The following is a 15,735-nucleotide window of genomic DNA, read 5'->3' as shown; positions in this document are numbered from 1 at the left end:
ACAGACACACACTCACGCCCGGTAACAAAGACATACACTGACACCCAGTAACAAAGACATACACTGACACCCAGTAACACAGACTCACACGGACACCAAGTAACAAAGACTCAGACTTACACCAAGTAACACAGACACAAACTGACACCCAGTAACACAGCCACACACTTACACCAAGTAACAAAGACATACACTGATACCCAGTAACAAAGGCTCACACTTACACCAAGTAACAATGACATACACTGACACCAAGTCACAAAGACACACACGGACACCCAGTAACAAAGACATACACTGACATCAAGTCACAAAGACATACACTGATACCCAGTACCACAGAGACACACTTACACCAAGTAACAAAGACATGCACTGATACCCTGCAACACAGACACACACTTACACCAAGTAACAAAGACAGACACTGATACCCAGTAACACAGACATACACTGACACCAAGTAACAAAGACATACACTTACACCAAGTAACAAAGACAGGCACTTACACCAAGTAACAAAGACAGACACTGACACCCAGTAACAAAGACATACACTGACATCAAGTCACAAAGACATACATGAAACCCATTAACACAGACACACACTTACACCAAGTAACGCAGACATACACTGACACCAAGTAACAAAGACATGCACTGATACCCTGTAACACTGACACACACTTACACCAAGTAACAAAGACAGACACTGATACCCAGTAACACAGACACACACTTACACCAAGTAACAAAGACATACACAGACACCAAGTAACAAAGACATACACTGACACCCAGTAACACAGACACACACGGACACCAAGTAACAAAGACATACACTTACACCAAGTAACACAGACACACACTGACTCCCGGTAACAATGACATACACTGATACCAAGTCACAAAGACATACACTGACACCAAGTAACAAAGAGATACACTGATACCCAGGAACACAGACACACACTTACACCAAGTAACAAAGACATACACTTACACCAAGTAACACAGACATACACTGACACCAAGTAACAAAGACATACAATTACACCAAGTAACAAAGACACACACTTACACCAAGTAACACAGATATACACTGACACCAAGTAACAAAGACATGCGCTGACACGCAGTAATACAGAGACACACGAACACCAAGTTACAAAGGCACACACTTACACCAAGTAACACAGACACACACTGACACCCAGTAACACAGACACACACTTACATTAAGTAACACAGACATACACTGACACCAAGTAACAAAGTCATACAATGATACCCAGGAACACAGACACACACTTACACCAAGTAACACAGACACAAACTTACACCAAGTAACAAAGACATACACTTACACCAACTAACACAGACATAAACTGACACCAAGTAACAAAGACATACAATTACAGCAAGTAACAAAGACACACACTTACACCAAGTAACAAAGAAAGACATTGATACCCAGTAACACAGACACACATTTACACCAAGTAACAAAGACATACACTGACACCCAGTAACACAGAGAAACACTAATAAACAGTAACACAGACATACACTGACACCAAGTCACAAAGACACACACTGACACCCAGTAACAAAGACATACACTGACATCAAGTTACAAAGACATACATGAAACCCATTAACACAGACACACACTTACACCAAGTAACGCAGACATACACTGACACCAAGTAACAAAGACATGCACTGATACCCTGTAACACTGACACACACTTACACCAAGTAACAAAGACAGACACTGATACCCAGTAACACAGACACACACTTACACCAAGTAACAAAGACATACACAGACACCAAGTAACAAAGACATACACTGACACCTAGCAACACAGACACACACGGACACCAAGTAACAAAGACATACACTTACACCAAGTAACACAGACACACACTGACTCCCGGTAACAATGACATACACTGATACCAAGTCACAAAGACATACACTGACACCAAGTAACAAAGAGATACACTGATACCCAGGAACACAGACACACACTTACACCAAGTAACAAAGACATACACTGACACCCAGTAACACAGAGAAACACTAATAAACAGTAACACAGACATACACTGACACCAAGTCACAAAGACACACACTGACACCCAGTAACAAAGACATACACTGACATCAAGTTACAAAGACATACATGAAACCCATTAACACAGACACACACTTACACCAAGTAACGCAGACATACACTGACACCAAGTAACAAAGACATGCACTGATACCCTGTAACACTGACACACACTTACACCAAGTAACAAAGACAGACACTGATACCCAGTAACACAGACACACACTTACACCAAGTAACAAAGACATGCACAGACACCAAGTAACAAAGACATACACTGACACCCAGCAACACAGACACACACGGACACCAAGTAACAAAGACATACACTTACACCAAGTAACACAGACACACACTGACTCCCGGTAACAATGACATACACTGATACCAAGTCACAAAGACATACACTGACACCAAGTAACAAAGAGATACACTGATACCCAGGAACACAGACACACACTTAAACCAAGTAACAAAGACATACACTTACACCAAGTAACACAGATATACACTGACACCAAGTAACAAAGACATACAATTACACCAAGTAACAAAGAGACACACTTACACCAAGTAACACAGATATACACTGACACCAAGTAACAAAGACATGCGCTGACACGCAGTAATACAGAGACACACGAACACCAAGTTACAAAGGCACACACTTACACCAAGTAACACAGACACACACTGACACCCAGTAACACAGACACACACTTACATTAAGTAACACAGACATACACTGGCACCAAGTAACAAAGTCATACAATGATACCCAGGAACACAGACACACACTTACACCAAGTAACACAGACACAGACTTACACCAAGTAACAAAGACATACACTTACACCAACTAACACAGACATAAACTGACACCAAGTAACAAAGACATACAATTACAGCAAGTAACAAAGACACACACTTACACCAAGTAACAAAGACAGACATTGATACCCAGTAACACAGACACACACTTACACCAAGTAACAAAGACATACACTGACACCAAGTAACACAGAGAAACACTAATAAACAGTAACACAGACATACACTGACACCAAGTCACAAAGACACACACTGACACCCAGTAACAAAGATATACACTGACACCAAGTCACAAAGACATACACTGATACCAAGTCACAAAGACATACACTGATACCCAGTAACACAGACACACACTGGCACCAAGTAACAAAGACATACACTGACACCAAGTAACAAAGACATACCCTTACACCAAGTAACAAAGACCGACAATTACACCAAGTAACAAAGACATCCACTTGCACCAAATATATTGACATACACTGACACCAAGTAACAAATACATACACTGATACCCAGTAACACAGACACACACTTACACCAAGTAACAAAGACTTACACTGACACCAAGTCACAAAGACACACACTGACACCCAGTAACAAAGACATACACTGACACCAAGTCACAAAGACATACACTGATACCCAGTATCACAGACACACACGTACACCAAGTAACACAGACATACACTGACACCCAGTAACACAGACACACACTTACACCAAGAAACAAAGCCATACACTTACACCAAGTAACACAGACATACACTGACACCAAGTAACAAAGACGTACACTGACACCAAGTAACAAAGACGTACACTTACACCAAGTAACAAAGACAGATAATTACACCAAGTAACAAAGACATACACTTACACCAAGTAACACAGACATACACTGACACCAAGTAACAAAGACATACAATTACAGCAAGTAACAAAGACACACACTTACACCAAGTAACACAGATATACACTGACACCAAGTAACAAAGACATGCGCTGACACGCAGTAATACAGAGACACACGAACACCAAGTTACAAAGGCACACACTTACACCAAGTAACACAGACACACACTGACACCCAGTAACACAGACACACACTTACATTAAGTAACACAGACATACACTGACACCAAGTAACAAAGTCATACAATGATACCCAGGAACACAGACACACACTTACACCAAGTAACACAGACACAAACTTACACCAAGTAACAAAGACATACACTTACACCAACTAACACAGACATAAAATGTCACCAAGTAACAAAGACATACAATTACAGCAAGTAACAAAGACACACACTTACACCAAGTAACAAAGACAGACATTGATACCCAGTAACACAGACACACACTTACACCAAGTAACAAAGACATACACTGACACCCAGTAACACAGAGAAACACTAATAAACAGTAACACAGACATACACTGACACCAAGTCACAAAGACACACACTGACACCCAGTAACAAAGACATACACTGACATCAAGTTACAAAGACATACATGAAACCCATTAACACAGAAACACACTTACACCAAGTAACGCAGACATACACTGACACCAAGTAACAAAGACATGCACTGATACCCTGTAACACTGACACACACTTACACCAAGTAACAAAGACAGACACTGATACCCAGTAACACAGACACACACTTACACCAAGGAACAAAGACATACACATACACCAAGTAACAAAGACATACACTGACACCCAGCAACACAGACACACACGGACACCAAGTAACAAAGACATACACTTACACCAAGTAACACAGACACACACTGACTCCCGGTAACAATGACATACACTGATACCAAGTCACAAAGACATACACAGACACCAAGTAACAAAGAGATACACTGATACCCAGGAACACAGACACACACTTACACCAAGTAACAAAGACATACACTTACACCAAGTAACACAGACATACACTGACACCAAGTAACAAAGACATACAATTACACCAAGTAACAAAGACACACACTTACACCAAGCAACACAGATATACACTGACACCAAGTAACAAAGACATGCGCTGACACGCAGTAATACAGAGACACACGAACACCAAGTTACAAAGGCACACACTTACACCAAGTAACACAGCACACACACTGACACCCAGTAACACAGACACACACTTACATTAAGTAACACAGACATACACTGACACCAAGTAACAAAGTCATACAATGATACCCAGGAACACAGACACACACTTACACCAAGTAACACAGACATAAACTGACACCAAGTAACAAAGACATACAATTACAGCAAGTAACAAAGACACACACTTACACCAAGTAACAAAGACAGACATTGATACCCAGTAACACAGACACACACTTACACCAAGTAACAAAGACATACACTGACACCCAGTAACACAGAGAAACACTAATAAACAGTAACACAGACATACACTGACACCAAGTCACAAAGACACACACTGACACCCAGTAACAAAGATATACACTGACACCAAGTCACAAAGACATACACTGATACCAAGTCACAAAGACATACACTGATACCCAGTAACACAGACACACACTGACACCAAGTAACAAAGACATACACTGACACCAAGTAACAAAGACATACCCTTACACCAAGTAACAAAGACAGACAATTACACCAAGTAACAAAGACATCCACTTGCACCAAATATATTGACATACACTGACACCAAGTAACAAATACATACACTGATACCCAGTAACACAGACACACACTTACACCAAGTAACAAAGACTTACACTGACACCAAGTCACAAAGACACACACTGACACCCAGTAACAAAGACATACACTGACACCAAGTCACAAAGACATACACTGATACCCAGTAACACAGACACACACGTACACCAAGTAACACAGACATACACTGACACCCAGTAACACAGACACACACTTACACCAAGAAACAAAGCCATACACTTACACCAAGTAACACAGACATACACTGACACCAAGTAACAAAGACGTACACTGACACCAAGTAACAAAGACGTACACTTACACCAAGTAACAAAGACAGATAATTACACCAAGTAACAAAGACATACACGTACACCAAGTATTTTGACATACACTGACACCAAGTAACAAAGACATGCACTGACACCCAGTAACACAGACACACACGGACACCAAGTAACAAATACACACACTTACACCAAGTAACACAGACACACACTGACACCCAGTATCAAAGACACACACTTACACAAAGTAACAAAGTCAGACACTGAAACCAAGTAACAAAGACATATACTGATACCCATTACACAGACACACACTGACACCAAGTAACACAGATATACACTGACACCAAGTAACAAAGACATGCACTGATACCCAGGAACACAGACACACACTTACACCAAGTAACACAGACACACACTTACTCCAAGTAACAAAGACATACTCTTCCACCAAGTAACAAAGACACACACTTACACCAAGTAACAAAGACATACACTGACACCCAGTAACACAAACAAACACACACTGACACCCATCAACACAGAGAAACACTAATAAACAGTAACAAAGACGTACACTGACACCAAATATCGCAGACACACACTGACACACGGTAACAAAGACATACACTGACACCAAGTAACAAAGACATGCACTGACACCAAGTAACAAAGACATACACTTACACCAAGTAACAAAGACAGACAATTACACCAAGTAACAAAGACATACACTTACACCAAGTATTTTGACATACACTGACACCAAGTAACAAAGACATACACTGATACCCAGTAACACAGATACACCCTTACACCTTGTAACAAAGACATACACTGACACCAAGTCACAAAGACACACACTGACATCCAGTAACAAAGACATACACTGACACCCAGTAACACAGACACACACGGACACCAAGTAACAAAGACACAGACTTACACCAAGTAACACAGACACAAACTGACACCCAGTAACACAGACACACACTTACACCAAGTAACAAAGACATACACTGATACCCAGTAACACAGACACACACTCACGCCCGGTATCAAAGACATACACTGACACCCAGTAACAAAGACATACACTGACACCCAGTAACACAGACTCACACGGACACCAAGTAACAAAGACACAGACTTACACCAAGTAACACAGACACAAACTGACACCCAGTAACACAGGCACACACTTACACCAAGTAACAAAGACATACACTGATACCCAGTAACACAGGCTCACACTTACACCAAGTAACAATGACATACACTGACACCAAGTCACAAAGACACACACTGACACCCAGTAACAAAGACATACACTGACATCAAGTCACAAAGACATACACTGATACCCAGTAACACAGACACACACTTACACCAAGTAACAAAGACATGCACTGATACCCTGTAACACAGACACACACTTACACCAAGTAACAAAGACAGACACTGATACCCAGTAACACAGACATACACTGACTCAAAGTAACAAAGACATACACTTACACCAAGTAACAAAGACAGGCACTTACACCAAGTAACAAAGACAGACACTGACACCCAGTAACAAAGACATACACTGACATCAAGTCACAAAGACATACATGATACCCATTAACACAGACACACACTTACACCAAGTAACGCAGACATACACTGACACCAAGTAACAAAGACATGCACTGATACCCTGTAACACTGACACACACTTACACCAAGTAACAAAGACAGACACTGATACCCAGTAACACAGACACACACTTACACCAAGTAACAAAGACATACACAGACACCAAGTAACAAAGACATACACTGACACCCAGTAACACAGACACACACTTACAGCAAGTAACAAAGACATACACTGACACCAAGTCACAAAGACAGACACTGACACCCAGTAACAAAGACATACACTGACACCAAGTAACAAAGACATACACTGATACCCAGTAACACAGACACACACTTACAGCAAATAACAAAGACATACACTGACACCAAGTGACAAAGACACACACTGACACCCAGTAACAAAGACATACACTGACACCAAGTCACAAAGACACACACTGACACCCAGTAACAAAGACATACACTGACACCAAGTAACAAAGACACATACTTACACCAAGTAACACAGACATACACTGACACCAAGTAACAAAGACAGACAATTACACCAAGTAACAAAGACATACACTTACACCAAGTATTTTGACATACACTGACACCAAGTAACAAAGACATACACTGATACCAAGTAACACAGACACACACTTACACCAAGTAACAAAGACATACACTGACACCAAGTCACAAAGACAGAATTTGACACCCAGTAACAAATACATATACTGACACAACGTCACAAAGACATACATTGATACCCAGTAACAAAGACATACACTGACACCCACTAACAAAGACATACACTGACACCAAGTCACAAAGACATACACTGATACCCAGGAACAAAGACATACACAGTAACACAGTAACACAGACACACACTTACAGCAAGTAACTTAGACATACACTGACACCAAGTCACAAAGACAGACACTGACACCCAGTAACAAAGACATACACTGACACCAAGTAACAAAGACATACACTGATACCCAGTAACACAGACACACACTTACAGCAAATAACAAAGACATACACCGACACCAAGTGACAAAGACACACACTGACACCCAGTAACAAAGACATACACTGACACCAAGTCACAAAGACATACACTGATACCCAGTAACAGAGACATACACTTACACCAAGTAACAAAGACACATACTTACACCAAGTAACACAGACATACACTGACACCAAGTAACAAAGACAGACAATTACACCAAGTAACAAAGACATACACTTACACCAAGTATTTTGACATACACTGACACCAAGTAACAAAGACATACACTGATACCAAGTAACACAGACACACACTTACACCAAGTAACAAAGACATACACTGACACCAAGTCACAAAGACAGACACTGACACCCAGTAACAAAGACATATACTGACACCAAGTCACAAAGACATACACTGATACCCAGTAAGACAGACACACACTTACACCAAGTAACAAAGACACACACTGATACCCAGTAACACAGACACACACTTACACCAAGTAACAAAGACATACACTGACACCCAGTAACAAAGACATGCACTGACACTCAGTAACACAGACACACACGCACACCAAGTAACAAAGACACACACTGACACCAAGTAACACAGACACACACTGACACCAAGTAAGACAAACAAACACACTGACACCCAGTAACAAAGACACACACTGACTCCTAGTAACAAAGACATACACTGACACCCAGTCACACAGATACACACTGGGCGGCACAGTGGTGCAGTGGTTAGCACTGAAGCCTCACTGCTCCAGGGACCCGGGTTCGATTCTGGGTACTGCCTGTGTGGAGTTTGCAAGTTCTGCCTGTGTCCTCGTGAGTTTCTTCCGGGTGCTTCTGTTTCCTCCCACATGCCAAAGACTTGCAGGTTGGTAGGTTAATTGGCCATTATAAATTGCCCCTAGTATAGGTAGGTGGTCGGGAAATATATAGGGACCGGTGGGGATGTTATTGGAATATGAGATTCGTGGAGGATTAGTATAAATTGTTGGTTGATGGTCGGCACAGACTCGGTGGGCCGAAGGGCCTGTTTCATTGCTGCGTCTCCAAACTAAACTAAATACTGACACCTAGTGTCACAGACACACACTGACACCCAGTAACACGCATTGAAACACAGGAACACAGACAAACACTGATACACAGTAACACAGACAGACACTGATACCCAGTAACACAGACACACTCTGACACCAAGTAACAAAGACATACACTTACAACAAGTAACAAAGACATACACTGATACCCAGTAACACAGACGCACACTTACACCAAGTAACACAGACATACACCTACACCAAGTATTTTGACATACACTTACACCAAGTAACAAAGACATACACTGACACCCAGTAACAAAGAAATCCACTGACACAAAGTAACAAAGACATACACTGATACCAAGTAACACAGACACACACTTACACCAAGTAATAAAGACATACACAGACACCAAGTCACAAAGACAGACACTGACACCCAGTAACAAAGACATATACTGACACCAAGTCACAAAGACAAACAATGATACCCAGTAACAAAGACATACACTGATACCCAGTAAGACAGACACACACTTACACCAAGTAACAAAGACACACACTGATACCCAGTAACACAGACACACGCTTACACCAAGTAACAAAGACATACACTGACACCCAGTAACAAAGACATGCACTGACACCCAGTAACACAGACAACAAGTAACAAAGACACACACTTACACCAAGTAACACAGACACACACTGACACCAAGTAAGACAAACAAACACACTGACACCCAGTAACACAGACACACACTGACACCTAGTAACAAAGACATACACTGACACCCAGTAACAAAGATACACACTGGGAGGCACAGTGGTGCAGTGGTTAGCACTGAAGCCTCACTGCTCTAGGGACCCGGGTTCGATTCTGGGTACTGCCTGTGCGGAGTTTGCAAGTTCTGCCTGTGTCTGGGTGGGTTTCCTCCGTGTGCTCCGGTTTCCTCCCACATGCCAAAGACTTGCAGGTTGGTAGGTTAATTGGCCATTATAAATTGCCCCTAGTATAGGTAGGTGGTCGGGAAATATATAGGGACCGGTGGGGATGTTATTGGAATACGAGATTCGTGTAGGATTAGTATAAATTGTTGGTTGATGGTCGGCACAGACTCGGTGGGCCGAAGGGCCTTTTTCAGTGCTGTGTCTCCAAACTAAACTAAATACTGAAACCTAGTGTCACAGACACACACTGACACCCAGTAACAAACACTGATACACAGGAACACAGACAGACACTGATACCCAGTAACACAGACACACACTGACACCAAGTAACAAAGACATACACTTACAACAAGTAACAAAGACATACACTGATACCCAGTAACACAGACGCACACTTACACCAAGTAACACAGAAATACACCTACACCAAGTATTTTGACATACACTTACACCAAGTAACAAAGACATACACTGACACCCAGTAACAAAGAAATCCACTGACACCAAGTAACAAAGACATACACTGACACCCAGGAACACAGACACACACTGACACCCACTAACAACGACATACACTGACACCAAGTCACAAAGACATACACTGATACCCAGGAACAAAGACATACACAGTAACACAGTAACACAGACACACACTTACAGCAAGTAACAAAGACATACACTGACACCAAGTCACAAAGACAGACACTGACACCCAGTAACAAAGACATACACTGACACCAAGTAACAAAGACATACACTGATACCCAGTAACACAGACACACACTTACAGCAAATAACAAAGACATACACTGACACCAAGTGACAAAGACACACACTGACACCCAGTAACAAAGACATACACTGACACCAAGTCACAAAGACATACACTGATACCCAGTAACAGAGACATACACTTACACCAAGTAACAAAGACACATACTTACACCAAGTAACACAGACATACACTGACACCAAGTAACAAAGACAGACAATTACACCAAGTAACAAAGACATACACTGACACCAAGTAACAAAGACATACACTGATACCAAGTAACACAGACACACACTTACACCAAGTAACAAAGACATACACTGACACCAAGTCACAAAGACAGACACTGACACCCAGTAACAAAGACATATACTGACACCAAGTCACAAAGACATACACTGATACCCAGTAACAAAGACATACACTGATACCCAGTAAGACAGACACACACTTACACCAAGTAACAAAGACACACACTGATACCCAGTAACACAGACACACACTTACACCAAGTAACAAAGACATACACTGACACCCAGTAACAAAGACATGCACTGACACTCAGTAACACAGACACACACGCACACCAAGTAACAAAGACACACACTGACACCAAGTAACACAGACACACACTGACACCAAGTAAGACAAACAAACACACTGACACCCAGTAACACAGACAAACACTGACACCTAGTAACAAAGACATACACTGACACCCAGTCACACAGATACACACTGGGCGGCACAGTGGTGCAGTGGTTAGCACTGAAGCCTCACTGCTCCAGGGACCCGGGTTCGATTCTGGGTACTGCCTGTGCGGAGTTTGCAAGTTCTGCCTGTGTCTGGGTGGGTTTCCTCAGTGTGCTCCGGTTTCCTCCCACATGCCAAAGACTTGCAGGTTGGTAGGTTAATTGGCCATTATAAATTGCCCCTAGTATAGGTAGGTGGTCGGCAAATATATCGGGACCGGTGGAGATGTTATTGGAATATGAGATTCGTGTAGGATTAGTATAAATTGTTGGTTGATGGTCGGCACAGACTCGGTGGGCCGAAGGGCCTGTTTCAGTGCTGTGTCTCCAAACTAAACTAAATACTGACACCTAGTGTCACAGACACACACTGACACCCAGTAACACGCACTGAAACACAGGAACACAGACAAACACTGATACACAGGAACACAGACAGACACTGATACCCAGTAACACAGACACACACTGACACCAAGTAACAAAGACATACACTTACAACAAGTAACAAAGACATACACTGACACCAAGTAACAAAGACATACACTGACACCCAGTAACACAGACGCACACTTACACCAAGTAACAAAGACATACACTGATACCCAGTAACAAAGACATACACTGATACCCAGTAAGACAGACACACACTTACACCAAGTAACAAAGACACACACTGATACCCAGTAACACAGACACACACTTACACCAAGTAACAAAGACATACACTGACACCCAGTAACAAAGACATGCACTGACACCCAGTAACACAGACACACACGCACACCAAGTAACAAAGACACACACTTACACCAAGTAACACAGACACACACTGACACCAAGTAAGACAAACAAACACACTGACACCCAGTAACACAGACACACACTGACACCTAGTAACAAAGACATACACTGACACCCAGTAACACAGATACACACTGGGCGGCACAGTGGTGCAGTGGTTAGCACTGAAGCCTCACAGCTCCAGGGACCCGGGTTCGATTCTGGGTATTGCCTGTGTGGAGTTTGCAAGTTCTCCCTCTGTCCTCGTGAGTTTCTTCCGGGTGCTTCTGTTTCCTCCCACATGCCAAAGACTTGCAGGTTGGTAGGTTAATTGGCCATTATAAATTGCCCCTAGTATAGGTAGGTGGTCGGCAAATATATAGGGACCGGTGGGGATGTTATTGGAATATGAGATTCGTGTAGGATTAGTATAAATTGTTGGTTGATGGTCGGCACAGACTCGGAGGGCCGAAGGGCCTGTTTCATTGCTGTGTCTCCAAACTAAACTATATACTGACACCTAGTGTCACAGACACACACTGACACCCAGCAACATGCACTGAAACACAGGAACACAGACAAACACTGATACACAGTAACACAGACAGACACTGATACCCAGTAACACAGACACACACTGACACCAAGTAACAAAGACATACACTTACAAAAAGTAACAAAGACATACACTGATACCCAGTAACACAGACGCACACTTACACCAAGTAACACAGACATACACCTACACCAAGTATTTTGACATACACTTACACCAAGTAACAAAGACATACACTGACACCCAGTAACAAAGAAATCCAGTGACACCAAGTAACAAAGACATACACTGATACCAAGTAACACAGACACACACTTACACCAAGTAACAAAGACATACACTGACACCAAGTCACAAAGCCAGACACTGACACCCAGTAACAAAGACATATACTGACACCAAGTCACAAAGACATACACAGATACCCAGTAACAAAGACACACACTGATACCCAGTAACACAGACACACACTTACACCAAGTAACAAAGACATACACTGACACCCAGTAACAAAGACATGCACTGACACCCAGTAACACAGACACACACGGACACCAAGTAGCAAAGACACACACTTACACCAAGTAACACAGACACACACTGACACCAAGTAAGACAAACTAACACACTGACACCCAGTAACACAGACACACACTGACACCTAGTAACAAAGACCTACACTGACACCCAGGAACACAGACACACACTGACACCCACTAACAAAGACATACACTGACACCCAGTCACAAAGACATACACTGATACCCAGGAACAAAGACATACACAGTAACACAGTAACACAGACACACACTTACACCAAGTAAGACAAACTAACACACTGACACCCAGTAACACAGACACACACTGACACCTAGTAACAAAGACCTACACTGACACCCAGGAACACAGACACACACTGACACCCACTAACAAAGACATACACTGACACCAAGTCACAAAGACACACACTGACACCCAGTAACAAAGACATACACTGACACCAAGTAACAAAGACATACACTGATACCCAGTAACACAGACACACACGTACACCAAATAACAAAGACATACACTGACACCAAGTCCAAAGACACACACTGACACCCAGTAACAAAGACATACACTGACACCAAGTCACAAAGACATACACTGATACCCATTAACAGAGACATACACTTACACCAAGTAACAAAGACACATACTTACATCAAGTAACACAGACATACACTGACACCAAGTAACAAAGACAGACAATTACACCAAGTAACAAAGACATACACTTACACCAAGTATTTTGACATACACTGACACCAAGTAACAAAGACATACACTGATACCAAGTAACACAGGCACACACTTACACCAAGTAACAAAGACATACACTGACACCAAGTCACAAAGACAGACACTGACACCCAGTAACAAAGACATATACTGACACCAAGTCACAAAGACATACACTGATACCCAGTAACAAAGACATACACTGATACCCAGTAAGACAGACACACACTTACACCAAGTAACAAAGACACACACTGACACCCAGTAATTAAGACATACAATGACTCCAAGTCACAAACACATACACTGACACCAAGTAACAAAGACATACACTTACACCCAGTAACTAAGACATACAATGACTCCAAGTCACAAACACATACACTGACACCAGGTAACACAGACATACACTTACACCAAGTATTTTGACAGACACTTACACAAAGTAACAAAGACGTACACTGACACCAAGTAACAAAGACATACACTGATACCCAGTAACACAGACACACACTTACACCAAGTAACAAAGACGTACACTGGCACCAAGTCACAAAGACACACACTGACACCCAGTAAAAAAGAGAAACACTGACACCAAGTATCAAAGACATACACTGACACCCAGTAACACAGACACACACTTACACCAAGTAACAAAGACATACACTGACACCAAGTCACAAAGTCACTCGCTGAAACCTAGTAACAAAGACATACAATGACACCAAGTCACAAACACATAAACTGACACCAAGTAACAAAGACATACACTTAAATCCAGTAACAAAGACATACATTGATACCCAGTAACACAGACACACACTGACACCCAGTTAGAAACACACAATGACCCCCAGTAACACAGACACACACTTACCCCCAGTAACACAGACATACACTTACACCAAGTAACAAAGACATACACTG

This window comes from Heterodontus francisci, unplaced genomic scaffold (assembly GCF_036365525.1).
Source record: "Heterodontus francisci isolate sHetFra1 unplaced genomic scaffold, sHetFra1.hap1 HAP1_SCAFFOLD_57, whole genome shotgun sequence".
Lineage (NCBI taxonomy): Eukaryota > Metazoa > Chordata > Chondrichthyes > Heterodontiformes > Heterodontidae > Heterodontus > Heterodontus francisci.
The sequence above is the reverse complement of the archived record's forward strand: the minus strand, read 5'-3'. Positions refer to the sequence as shown.